This window comes from Mercurialis annua, linkage group LG5 (genome assembly GCF_937616625.2).
Source record: "Mercurialis annua linkage group LG5, ddMerAnnu1.2, whole genome shotgun sequence".
Classification (NCBI taxonomy): domain Eukaryota; kingdom Viridiplantae; phylum Streptophyta; class Magnoliopsida; order Malpighiales; family Euphorbiaceae; genus Mercurialis; species Mercurialis annua.
Window position 1 is genome coordinate 36,008,252 of NC_065574.1, and position 13,402 is coordinate 36,021,653.

Genomic DNA, 13,402 nt, shown 5'->3' on the forward strand with positions numbered 1-13,402 from the left:
AACATTTTAAACGTTTGGCTTAAATCGCTAAAAATGTGAATTTTTTTAATTTGTTTCGTAACGTTTTAGGCGTTTAGCTTAAATCGCTAATAAGGTGAAACGTTAGGATTTGTTTCGTAACGTTATAAACGTTTGGCTTAAATCGCTAAAAAGGGGAAACGTTTGGATTGGTTTCGTAACATTTTAAAAGTTTGGCTTATATTGATAAAAAGGTGAACCGTTTCATTTTGTTTCGTAACGTTTGTAAACATTTGACTTAAATCGCTAAAATGGTGAAACATTTGGATTGGTTTCGTAATGTTTTCAATGTTTGGCTTAAATCTCTAAAAAGGTGAAAAGGTTGGATTTCTATTGTAAAGTTTGTAAATGTTTGACTTAAATCGCTAAAAAGGTATAACGTTTGGATTTGTTTCGTAACGTTTTAAACGTTTGGCTTAAATCGCTAAAAAGATAAAACATTAGGATTTGTTTCGCAACGTTTGCAAATTGGTAAATGTTTGGCTTAAATCGCAAAAAAACTGAAATGTTTGGATTTGTTTCGTAATGTTTTAAACGTTTGGATTGGTTTCGTAACGTTTAAAACGTTTGGCTAAAATAACTAAAAAGTTGAAACGTTTGGATTTGTTTGGAAATGTTTTAAACGTTTGGTTTATATTGCTAAGTAGCGAAACGTTAGGATTTGTTTCGTAACGTTTTAAAAGTTTGGCTTAAATAGCTAAAAAGGTGAAACATTAGGATTTGTTACGTAACGTTTTAAACGTTTGGATTTATTTCACAACATTTTAAACGTTTGGCTTAAATCGCTAAAAAGATGAAACATTTGGATTTGTTTCCAAATGTTATAAACGTTTGGCTTAAATCTTTAAAAATGTGAAACATTAGGATTTCTTTCGTAACGTTTTAAACGTTTGGATTTGTTTCGTAACGTTTTAAACGTTTGGTTTAAATTATTAAAAAGGTGAAACGTCTGGATTTGTTTCGCAACGTTTGTAAATGTTTGGCTTAAATCGCTAAAAAGGTGAAACGTTTGGATTTGCTTCGTAACATATTAAATGTTTGGATTGGTTCGTAACATTTTAAGCGTTTGGCTTAAATTGCTAAAACGGTGAAACGTTTGGATTTGTTTCGTAACGTTTCAAATGTTTGTATTTGTTTTGTAACGTTTTAATTGTTTGGCTTAAATCGCTAAAAAGGTGAAACGTTTGGATTTGTTTCGTAACGTTTTAAACTTTTGACTTATATCGCTAAAAAGTTGAAACGTTAGGATCTGTTACGTAACGTTTTAAACATTTGGATTTGTTTCGTAACGTTTTAAACATTTGGCTTAAATCGCCAAAAAGGTGAAACATTTGGATTTGTTTCGTAACATTTTAAACGTTTGGCTTAAATCTTTAAAAAGGTGAAACATTAGGATTTGTTTCGTAACGTTTTAAACGTTGGACTTAAATCACTAAATTGGTGAAACTTTAAGATTTGTTTCGTAATGTTTAAACGTTTGGATTTGTTTTGTAACGTTTTAAACGTTTAGCTTAAATCGCTAAAAAGATGCAACGTTAGGATTTGTTTCCTAACGTTTTAAACTTTTAGCTTCAATCGCTAAAAAGGTGAAACGTTATGATTTGTTTCTTAACGTTTTAAACATTTGGCTTAAATCTCTAAAAAGGTGAAACGTTATGATTTGTTTTGTAACGTTTGGATTGGTTTCGTAACATTTGTAAATATTTGGATTAAATCGCTAAAAAGGTTTGTTTCCTAATGTTTAAAACGTTAAGATTAAATTTCTAAAAAGGTGAAACGTTTGAATTTGTTTCCTAACGTTATAAACGTTAGATTGGTTTCGTAACATTTTAAACATTTGGCTTAAATTGATATAAAGGTGAAACATGTAGATTTGTTTCGTAAGATTTGTAAACTTTTGGCTTAAAGCACTAAAAAAGGTGAAACTTTAGGATTTGTTTCGTAACGTTTTTAACGTTTGGATTGGTCTTGTAACGTACGTATTAAACGTTTATATGGGTTTCGTAACATAATAAACATTCGGCTTCAATTGATAAAAAGGTGAAACGTTTGGCTTTGCTTCGTAACGTTTGTAAACGTTTGGCTTAAATTGCTAAAAAGGTGAAACATTTGTATTTGTTTCGTAACGTTGGATTGGTTTCGTAACGTTTTAAACGTTTGGCTTAAATCGCTCAAAAGGTGGAACGTTTGGATTTGTTTTGTAATATTTTAAACTTTTGGCTTAAATTGCTAAAAGGTGAAACGTTAGGATATGTTATGTAATGCTTTAAACGTTTGGATTTGTTTCGTAACGTTTTAAACATTTGGCTTAAATCTCTAACAAGGAGAAACGTTTGGATTTGTTTCGTAATGTTTTAAACGTTTGGCTTAAATCTTTAAAAAGGTGAAACATTAGGATTTGTTTTGTAACGTTATAAACCTTTGGATTAAATCACTAAATAGGTGAAACTTTAGGATTTGTTTTGTAACGTTTTAAACATTTGGATTTTTTTCGTAACGTTTTTAGCATTTGGCTTAAATCGCTAAAAAGTTGAAACGTTTGGATTTGTTTCCTAATGTTTAAAACCTTTAGCTTAAATTTCTAAAAAGGTGAAACATTTAGATTTGTTTATGAACGCTTTAAACTTTTGGATTGGTTTCGTAACATTAACGTTTGGCTTAAATTGATAAAGATGAAACGTTTGGATTTGTTTCGTAACGTTTTAAATGTTTGGATTGGTTTCGTAACATTTTAAATGTTTGGCTTAAATTTATAAAATGGCGAAACGTTTGGATTTGTTTCGTAACGTTTTAAAAGTTTGGATTGGTTTCGTAACATTCTAAACGTTTGGCTTAAAATTGATAAAAAAGGTGAAACATTTGGATTTGTTTCGTAACATTTGTAAACTTTTGGCTTAAATTGCTAAAAAGGTGAAATGTTTGTTTTTGTTTCGAAACGTTCGAAACGTTTGGATTGGTTTCGCAACGTTTTAATCATTTGACTTAAATTGCTAGAAGGTGAAACGTTTGAATTTGTTTCGTAAGGTTTGTAAACGTATTGCTTAAATCGCTAAAAAGGTGAAACGTTTAGATTTATTTCGTAACGGTTTAAACGTTTGGATTAGTTTCATCACGTTTTAAATGTTTGTCTTAAATATTTAAAAAGGCGAAACATTAGGATTTGTTTTGTAACGTTTTAAACGTTTGGCTTAAATTGCTAAAAGGTTGAAACGTTTGGATTTTTTCGTAACATGTTTAATCGTTTGGCATGAATCGCTAAAAGGGCGAAAAGTTTGGTTTTGTTTCGCAATGTTTTAAACGTTTGCCTTAGTTTCGTAACATTTTAAACGTTTGGCTTAATCGCTAAAAAGGTAAAACGTTTGGATTTGTTTCGTAACATTTTAAAAGTTTGGCTTAAACCTCAAAAATGGTGAAACGTTTGGATTTGGTTCGTAACATTTTAAACGCATAGCTTAAATCGCTAAAAAGGTGAAACATTAGGATTAGTTTCGTTACGTTTTAAATGTTTGACTTAAATCACTAAAAAGGTGAGACGTTTTGTAATACCCCGTAAAAGTTTTGAAATTTTTCTGATGGGTTTCCGGTAATAATTCAGGTCGTTTTCAGTTTTGTTGTTCGATTTGTGTTTGATTCGTGGTTTGGTTATATAATAATCACTTGTTTTTGGGCCATGCATATTAGTCTGCCAATCATGGGCCTTGTTATAGTTATTTCAACAGGTCTCTTAAAAGACATGTTCTTTTTATTGCAGCCTGCGTTCCCTTTACTTTCCCCGTCGTTTGGCATGCAATTCTCCCTACAAATACATAATTTTCTTAACCTAAATTCTTCCCTACATACCCTTCTAACCCTAGCCATATTTCGTGATCTCGAAGCTCTTTGATCTCCTTCATTATTCCTCTCCTTCCATCGCAGAAACCAAGGTTTGTGTTCTATGTTTTTCTCAGTTTGCCTTTAAATCGTCATCTCCGTTCGTAACTAATAACTCCTTCGTTTCAGAACCAAATTCAGTTCCCTTTTGTTACAGCAATTGTAGACTCAATCCTATACATGTCCGAGTTTTTTTTTCATTGAATGGTACATTATTCATTCCGTTATAGCAGCCGTCGTATTACCGTTTGTTGTTATTTGATGTTTTGAGTTAAAATCGATTTCTTCGTATTTTACACCGTTCTCTTCTGTTTTAGCATTATATTTGGATCCGACTTATCATAGTTGAAGTAGACACACACCTCTACGATTCCCATCTTCGTTTTCGTAAAACGGTACGTAAATTATCCCGTTTCAATCGCCGTTGTCTCACCATTTTATATTGTTATTGCTATGAATATTTTCAAATTGTTCTGCCGATTATTGCCATTCTTATTGATTATGATTTTGGTGTCTTATTGATTATAACTTCTTGGGTTGATAGCTGTTATGTTGATTAGCTCTTAGTTGGAGATTGGCGTCATCGTTTCCTTATGTCCTTTTGGTATTCATGTTCGTTGTAGTTCTGCCAATCGTTTCTTTTGAATTCGGCTTCTATCTTTTAGGTTGGCATGACTCTTTTAATCTTGTTTTGATGTGTTGTTCATGTTTGATGAGTTGTTGTTAAGGAATTGTTGATTTTTGGAAGCTTGAGATTTTCAGTTTTGCTACTGTCTATGTTTGAGATTGGGTTGATTGCATGGGGAAGATGATGTAGTTGGCGGGCTGGGTAAGAATTTCAAAATAAGAGTTAGGTTATTATTTGTTAAATTGGTAATGTGATGGGCTCATTTTATGTGAAATAATGAATGCTTAGTTTTGGTTCTGTGAAGTTGCGGGGATTGCTTCTTCAATTGGAATGAAATGGTTGGTCAAAGGGCCATTGTAGTCATGGTTTCTTTTACTTTAAACAATTGAATCCTTTATGTTTATTTCTAACTATTCACATTTAATCTAATGTTAATTTAATTCAATTTAATTCACGGATTTGGTTTCGATTTGTAAATTGACAATTTGATAACTTTATTATTTTTTTATTATTATTTTAAACTGATGACATTATTATTATTATTTTTTAAATTGTTTTTGCAATATTATTTTAATCTAAAAATAATGTTTATAATTAAATTAATTAATTATTATTATTATAATTGGCAAAGTAGATATTATTATTTAATTATTATTTTGAGATTTTGGCTTAGCGTGCCAATTTGACTAAATTTATAATTTAGTTTTTAATTACTTATTAAATTATTTTATTGAGGTACTTTGCCGGTAATTATTGATTACTTGGGTTTCAAGCTATTGAGTTCCATTTTGATATCAATTAATATTTTTATCAAATTATAATTATAAACTGTGTTTTATAATTCTGGATTAATGGTTGGGTCGGGTTAGACTTGGATCGCCCGATATGTGGGTTTAACTTGGAAATTTTAGAAATTCGGCTAACCCATTATTTGAGGAATTGATTTTAATTATTATTTAATTATTATTTATGTATTCCGGATAAGGTTTTTAAAACCGAAACTCAATAGACTTGACTTTTTAATTATTTGGATATTGTGTTACTCGATGTGGTTCGTGTTTTGGCTCGGGTCATTATGTAATTAATTGACCATTATGTTTTGGCTATGTTTGTGCTTGACTCGGTATTATGCTGGTCCTATATGGTATTTAGTACTCTCTAGAGTTAGGGTTTGATTTTAATATTGGTTTTTATTCTGCTCTTAGACTCGTCGACTACTCGTGCTTCGGTGTTGAATCAGGTTTTGTCGCTTACCAGATTTTTCACGTGGATTAACAAGCAGTGAGTTTGTAATTAAATATCGCGTCATATTTTAGTATTATAAATGTTTTTGAACTGTTTTGACAATCATGGATCTGGATTGAAACGAGCTACTCGATAGGCTTGTATCGAGACTATGTTCACCGATTTATACTCTGGGATCGGCAGACTATGGTCTTACTTACGCTTGTAATTGACGAGGATTTGTTCCCGTCCACTTTGGATTTTTCGGTATACTATGTCATACTGACGCTGGGATCATTTCAATACTGTATTTCATAATCATATATTATATTAATATAAAAGGTTTTGATTTAAGGGTTTTAAACTTAATAAATGTAAATAGTATTGCGAACTCATCTTAGTATATCTAACCCCGTTGTTTTTCCAAATTTTCCAGGTTTATGATTTGAAAGCTGGTCAACTCCGATCCTTTGATTCCTCAGAGGTTTTTGTATTATTTAAACTAGTCAACTGTTTTCAAACTCTTAGACCGCAGTAGAACTAGTTTATATATATTACTATAATTATTGCACTTTGAGATTGTCAGATTTGTCTGATTGTTTATTTTATTATTGACATGTTACTCTGGATTATTTTATTATATAAGGCATGCCGTTGAGTCTCAGGTTTTAGCCGAGTATTTTATTTATATATTTAAGTTGTTATATTTTTTTCTATGTTTTATTATTATCTGTGAGGCTTGCTACGGGTTTTGGTACGACCATATACATACCCTAGCGCCGATCGTGATCCTTGAAATTGGGCCGTGACACGTTTGGATTTGTTTCGTAACGTTTTAAACGTTTGGCTTAAATCGCTAAAAACTTTAAGCGTTTAGATTTGTTTCATAATATCTGTAAACATTTGGCTTATACCTCTAAAAAAGGGAAACTTTTGGATTAGTTTCGTAATGTTTTAAACGTTTGGCTTAAATCTTTAAAAAGGTGAAACGTTAGGATTTCTCTCGTAACGTTTTAAATGTTTGGCTTAAATCACTAAAAAGGTGAAACACTATGATTTGATTCGTAAAATTTTAAACGTTTGGATTGGTTTCGAAACATTTTAAAAGTTAGGCTTAAATTGATAAAAAGGTGAAACGTTTGGATTTGTTTTGTAACGTTTGTAAACGTCTGGCTTAAATCGCAAAAAAGGTGAAACGTTTGTTTTTATTTTGTAATGTTTTAAACGTTTAAATTGCTTTTGTAACGATTTAAATGTTTGGCTTAAATCGTTAAAAAGGTGAAACATTTGGATTCGTTTCGTAACGTTTGTAAATGTTTAGCTTAAATCGCTGAAAAGGTGAAACATTTGGATTTGTTTCGTAACAGTTTAAACTTTGGATTGGTTTCGTAACGTTTTAAATATTTGGCTTAAATTGCTAAATAGGAGAAACGTTTGGATTTGTTTCGTAATGTTTGTAAACGTTTGACTTAAATCGGTAAAAAGGCTAAACGGTTGGATTTGTTTTGTAACGTTTTAAACGTTTGGCTTATATCGCTAAAAAGGTGAAACGTTTGGATTTGTTTCGTAACGTTTGTAACGTATGGCTTAAATTGCTAAAAATGTAAAACGTTTGGGTTTGTTTCGTATTGTTTTAAATGTTTCTGTAATATGCCGTAAAATTATATTTTTGTTTGATTGAGTTCCGGAAATAATTTCGAGAGTCGATTTATAATTTGGATAGTTTTTTGTTTGGTTAGATTTTGGTTGGGCCTTGGGGTCCTTTTTATTTCGGATGGGCCTTGGTTTGGCCCAACCTCTTTCTTGTTACACAGGTCTCGAACGAGACCTGTGTGTTTGAGTTTGGTCTCGTTCGAGACCATGCGGTCTCTAACGAGACAGCATGTATTCTTGCTGGTCTCGTTCGAGACCAGCAGGTCTCGAACGAGACCCAGGTTTTTCTTTGCTGGTCTCGTTCGAGACCAGCCTTGCTGTTTCAAGGGGGGCATTTCGGACTTAATTCTATTTGTCTTCTACCCTAGTATTTTCCCCACACTACAAACTAGCCCTAGCCGTCATCAACTTCGATTATCCTTTGAAAATCGTTGCTCTTAATCCCTCCTGAAGTTCCCTGAAATTATCGGTAAGTTTTTGTTCTAAGATTTTCAGTTTGGCTTATAAACGATACCTCTGATTTTTGATCGTTCTCGCTCGTTTGTAGATCGAAACCAATTCCGTTTTGTCCTGGAGATTCTAGACTCAAGTCTCTACAATTCGCAATCTCGTTTTTGCAAAACGGTACGCAATCGATCTCATTTAAATCGACGTATGGTTTACCGTTTTAAGTTAGTTTATACTGTTTCTGGATTTTACATGTTGCTGCCGAATTCCTTTCTTCTCTTTGGCTTTGATGTTGTTATATTCATGATTATGAATCTCTTCGGATGTTAGTTGTCAATTGTTTTATCTCTCCTTTGAGATTGTTCTGTCGTTAATTGCGATTCTCGATTTGTTTAAAAGATAGATAGTTTCTGTGTTTGTAATACTAGGGTTATATTGAATTCGATCTTGTTAAATGTGGTTTGTTAAAGAGTTATGAAGATTGTTATTGAAAGTCTAGTGTTGCATGCTTCTAGGTTAATTCGAATTCTTGAATCGGTTGTTTCATGTTCTGTAATTTGATTGATCATAGGCTTAGGCGGGTGAGTTGCTATTTTGAATGAAGAAGATGGCCAATTTGCCATTTTAATCACGAAAATGTTCCACTTAAAACAAGTTAATGCTTAAGGTTAATTATAAATGGATTTTGTTTTAATAATAACTTTCAAATTTCGATTGATTTATAAATTGGTGATTTGTAAACGATAAGTGTTTTACAACATAAGTTAATATAATTACTCGGGTAATCATATTTGTTTTCGAACATCAAAGTGGCTAAATTATAATTTAGCCCCTGAACGTTTTTTAAACTTATTTGATTAAGTTGTTGGTTAGTAACTTTATATTTCGTTTTGAATGATAAACAAAAATGATTATATTTAGTTTTAAATATCAATTTGGCATGAAATTGGCTAAATTACAATTTAGCCCTTGAACGTTTTTAAAACTTATTTAATTAAGTTTTTGGTTTCTAACTTGGGTTACTTGAATTCGAAGTTACTGAGTTCTGTTTTAATGGTTTATTATTTTATCAAATTATTTTTATAATTATAAACTCGAGTTTATATTTGATTAATGTTTTTAGTCGGGTTAGACTTGCGTCACCCGACAAGTGAGGTTAGCTTGGTAGTTATTGGTAACTCGGCCCACCCAATATTTGAAAATTATTTATTATTTAATGTTTAATAAATAATATTTATAAATTGGATTTTGGAACAAGAACTTAACAGACTTTTATTAATTGGGCGTTATTATCTATTGGGTATTTTGTGTTACTCTGGATTGCTTTATTCCGACGTGTTATTTGTGCTAGTCCTATGTGGTGTCTAGTACTCTCTAGAGTAAGGGTCTATTTTTAATAATTATTTTATTTGTCTAGACCCGACTACTGTTCGTACTTCAGAGGCGAACCAGGATTAGTTGCTTGCTGGTTATCACGTGGATTAGCAAGTGATAGGAGTATTTTACTGAAACACTAACAAACACTATCAAACAATTGCGATTAAATTAATTAACAATATCTTATTCTAGATTGAGTTAGTTTTATTTAGTTATTTTTATACTTGTGATTCTTGGATTTTACGTCGGTTTTCTTGTTTGTGTTTTGCGCAGGAGTTTTGGTTAGTGTATGCCTAATACACGACGTGCCAAAAAACCGCTAGAACCGTTTCAGTCAGATTTAACATCCTTCGAAAGAAGTATCCGAAAAACAGCGCGAAAATCCAAAACAATGAGGACGACCGTAACCCTCCATTGAATCACGAGGGGATTGTTCCACCACCACCACCACATGATGGCTTAGCTCTTAATAGGCCAAACGAGAGGGTTGTCCCTCTTCCCGAAAGACGTACCTTGGGTGTATTCTTCTTACCCAACGTGGACAACGCCAACTGTGGATGTTTTGCACCTCCTATCCTCGCTAACAATTTTGAAATCAAGCCGGGAACGATTCAACTACTTGAAAGTCGTTGCCAATTTTATGGGTTGGAACACGAGGATCCAAACGCTCATCTTTCAAAATTCACGAGGTATGCAACACATTCAAAATCCATAATGTGACGGAGGATCAAATCAAGCTTCGTCTTTTCCCTTTCTCTTTGAGGGATAAGGCGAGGAATTGGATTCAATCACTTCCAAGCACCTCAATCACAACATGGAAGCAATTGGCACAAGCTTTTCTCAATAAGTATTTCTCTATGGGAAAAACGGCGAGGATGACCAAGGAAATTATAGATTTTCTCCAATTACATGGTGAATCTCTATACCAAGCTTGGGAACGCTTCAAAGAGCTTCAAAGAAATTGTCCGCATCATCATCTAGGAAGGGAGCATCTTGTCTCTATTTTCTACAATGGTACCAATGAGGGTACACGGGCAACGATTGATGCGGCATCAGAAGGATCACTTATGAAGAAAACTTATGATGAGGCCAATAACTTGCTAGAGGAACTCGCTACAAATAGTTGTTCTTGGTCAACCGAGCGGTTGAGGCAACCACCTCAAAAGGGTATAATGACCCTCGAGCAAACCCAAGAATTTGAAGCAATGAAAGCGAAGAATGTGACACTTCTAGCACAACTTGAGATGTACAAACAACAAGCAAATCAAAGGAATGCTCAACTTGCGGTAGTTCAATTGGGTTACGAGACTTGCGATGGGCACGATCATTCGGGAATGGATTGCCCCGTCCTACATCAAAACTCAAATGAGCAAGTCAACTATGTCAATGGGCAAAGGCAAGGCAATGACCCCTATTCCAACACCTACAATCCGGGGTGGAGGAATCATCCTAACTTTTCATGGAGGGACAATTCGGGTCAAGCCAATGCCAACCCAAATATGGGAGGAGCAAATTTCCAAGGAGGAAACCGTGGTCCACAAAACCAAGGCAACTTCAACAACTACCGACCACAACACCCACCCGGTTTTCAAAATCGGAATACGGATGAGGGGAGCAAAATTGACAAGCTTATTGAGGAAGTTAGAACCGGTTTTAAGAACCAAGCTTCCGTCAATCACCATCTCGAGACTCAAATTTCTCAACTTGCCATCTCGCTTCAGAATAGAGCTCAAGGGGGTCTACCGTCTACAAAGGAATCAAATCCAAGGGAGCAAGTCAAAGCTATTGAACTCCGAAGCGGGAAAGAACTTGATGATCCACATGCAAGTAAAGAGAAAGCGATCGATCTAACAACGAGAACAAATGAGGAGGAAGTAACCGAACTTCCATATGTTAAACCGCCACCTCCTCCTCCATTTGTGCCGAAGGTTCCTTTCCCGGGACGATTAAAGAAGACGCCGGATAACCAAAAATTCCATAAATTTCTGGAAATTTTCAAGAAACTCCAAATCAACATAAGCTTTGCGGATGCTTTGCGTGAGATGCCTCAATACGTGAAGTTTCTCAAAGAAATCATAACGAAGAAACAGAGTTGGGACGACAAAGGCACAATTTCCCTAACGGAAAATTGTAGCTCACTCATCCTTAGTGACTTGCCCACCAAGCTTAAGGACCCAGGGAGTTTTACAATTCCATGCAAAATAGGCGATTTAAATTCAATTAATTGTCTATGTGATTTAGGGGCAAGTATCAATCTAATGCCTTTGTTTCTTTTCAGGGATATTTTTGGTGATCAAACATTGAAGCAAACATCGATGATGCTTCAATTGGCGGACCATTCACTCAAAAAGCCATACGGAGTGGTAGAAGATGTTCTAGTCAAAGTAGACAAATTCATCTTTCCAGTGGATTTTGTCGTACTTGACTATGCGGCGGATAAAACATGCCATATGATTCTTGGGCGTCCCTTCATGAACACGGGGAGGGCATTGATAGATGTGCACGCCGGACGACTCACTTTGCGTATCGATGATGACAAAGTGGAGTTTGATATGAAAAGGATTATGCGCAACACTTTTGAGGAGGTAGAATGCATGAAATTGGATATGATTGATGGAATCATGGAAGAACTCTTCCCGGTTTCAAAAGTCATATTCCATTCCGATGAGACACATGAAACCACCGGGGAAGAATATTCCAAAGAAGATGAGCCGAAAGCCGAAAATTTAATTAGAAGAGAGAGCGTGACACCACCTTCTTCTATTTCTCCACCAAAGGTTGAGCTTAAAACGTTAACATCTCACTTACGGTATGCGTTTTTAGGCGACAACATGACATTTTCCATCATCATCTCAAACAACTTGTCGAAAACGCAAGAAGCGAGAGTTGTCAAAGTAGTGAATTAACATATATTGGCGATCGGTTGGCAAATTTCGGACATCCGAGGAATTAGTCCATCGGTGGTCATGCACAAGATCCATCTAGAAAGTGAGTCAAGAGCATCGGCTCAAAGACAACGGCGCTTGAATCCAAATATGAAGGAGGTCGTGCACAAAGAGATAGCAAAACTTCTCGACGCCGGAATTATATACACCATATCCGATAGTGCGTGGGTTAGTCCCATTCAATGCGTTCCAAAGAAAGGGGGAATGACGGTGATTGAAAACGAGAAGGGTGAGCAAATTTCCACTAGGACGGTAACGGGATGGCGTGTTTGTATTGACTACCGCAAGTTAAATACGGAGACGAGGAAGGACCATTTTCCATTACCATTTATCGATCAAATGTTGGAGCGGGTAGCGGGCCACGCTTATTATTGTTTTCTCGATGGATATTTCGGGTACAATTAAATTCTTATCTTCCCGGATGACCAAGAGATAACAACTTTCACATGTCCTTATGGAACGTTTGCTTACCGGAGGATGCCATTCGGTCTTTGTAATGCACCGGCAACATTTCAACGATGTATGACCTCCATCTTCGCCGATATGATTGAAGATATTATGGAGGTCTTCATGGATGATTTTTCGGTATTCGGGGACTCTTTTGATATGTGCTTGAATAATCTTGAACGAGTGTTGGCCCGGTGTGAGGAGACCAATCTAGTCTTGAATTGGGAGAAGTGCCATTTCATGGTAGAGGAAGGAATTGTCTTGGGACATAAAATCTCCAAGGACGGCATTGAAGTAGATAGAGCAAAAACGGAAATCATCGAGAAATTACCGCCACCAACTACCGTAAAAGGAGTTCGTGCCTTCTTAGGGCACGCCGGGTTTTATCGACGATTTATCAAAAATTTCTCTTCTATTGCTCGTCCTTTAACTAATTTGCTCGTTAAAGATATTCCTTATGAATTTAATAATGATTGCCTTGTTGCTTTTTCTAGGTTGAAGGAAGCTCTTATCTCGGCCCCAATTATTTCATCACCCGATTGGACTCTTCCTTTCGAACTCATGTGTGATGCAAGCGATATAGCACTTGGGTGCGTATTGGGGCAATGGAAGGAGAAAAGGCTTCATGTGATTTACTATGCGAGCCGAACATTGGCGGGTGTTCAACTCAATTACACTACCACCGAAAAAGAGATGCTTGCGGTGGTGTTCGCATTGGATAAATTTTGGTCGTACTTACTTTGCTCTAAGGTTATCATCTATACGGACCATGCGGCCCTTCGATACCTTTTTG

General features: G+C 34.9%; 1 non-coding gene across 1 annotated transcript; it reads right to left on the reverse strand.

Annotated features, from left to right (window-relative positions):
* Window positions 1-10,089: 10,089 nt before the first annotated feature.
* Window positions 10,090-10,196, reverse strand: LOC126685202 (small nucleolar RNA R71). Its single transcript, XR_007643314.1, has one exon. It is a non-coding gene; the product is annotated as a small nucleolar RNA R71 (small nucleolar RNA).
* Window positions 10,197-13,402: the final 3,206 nt, after the last annotated feature.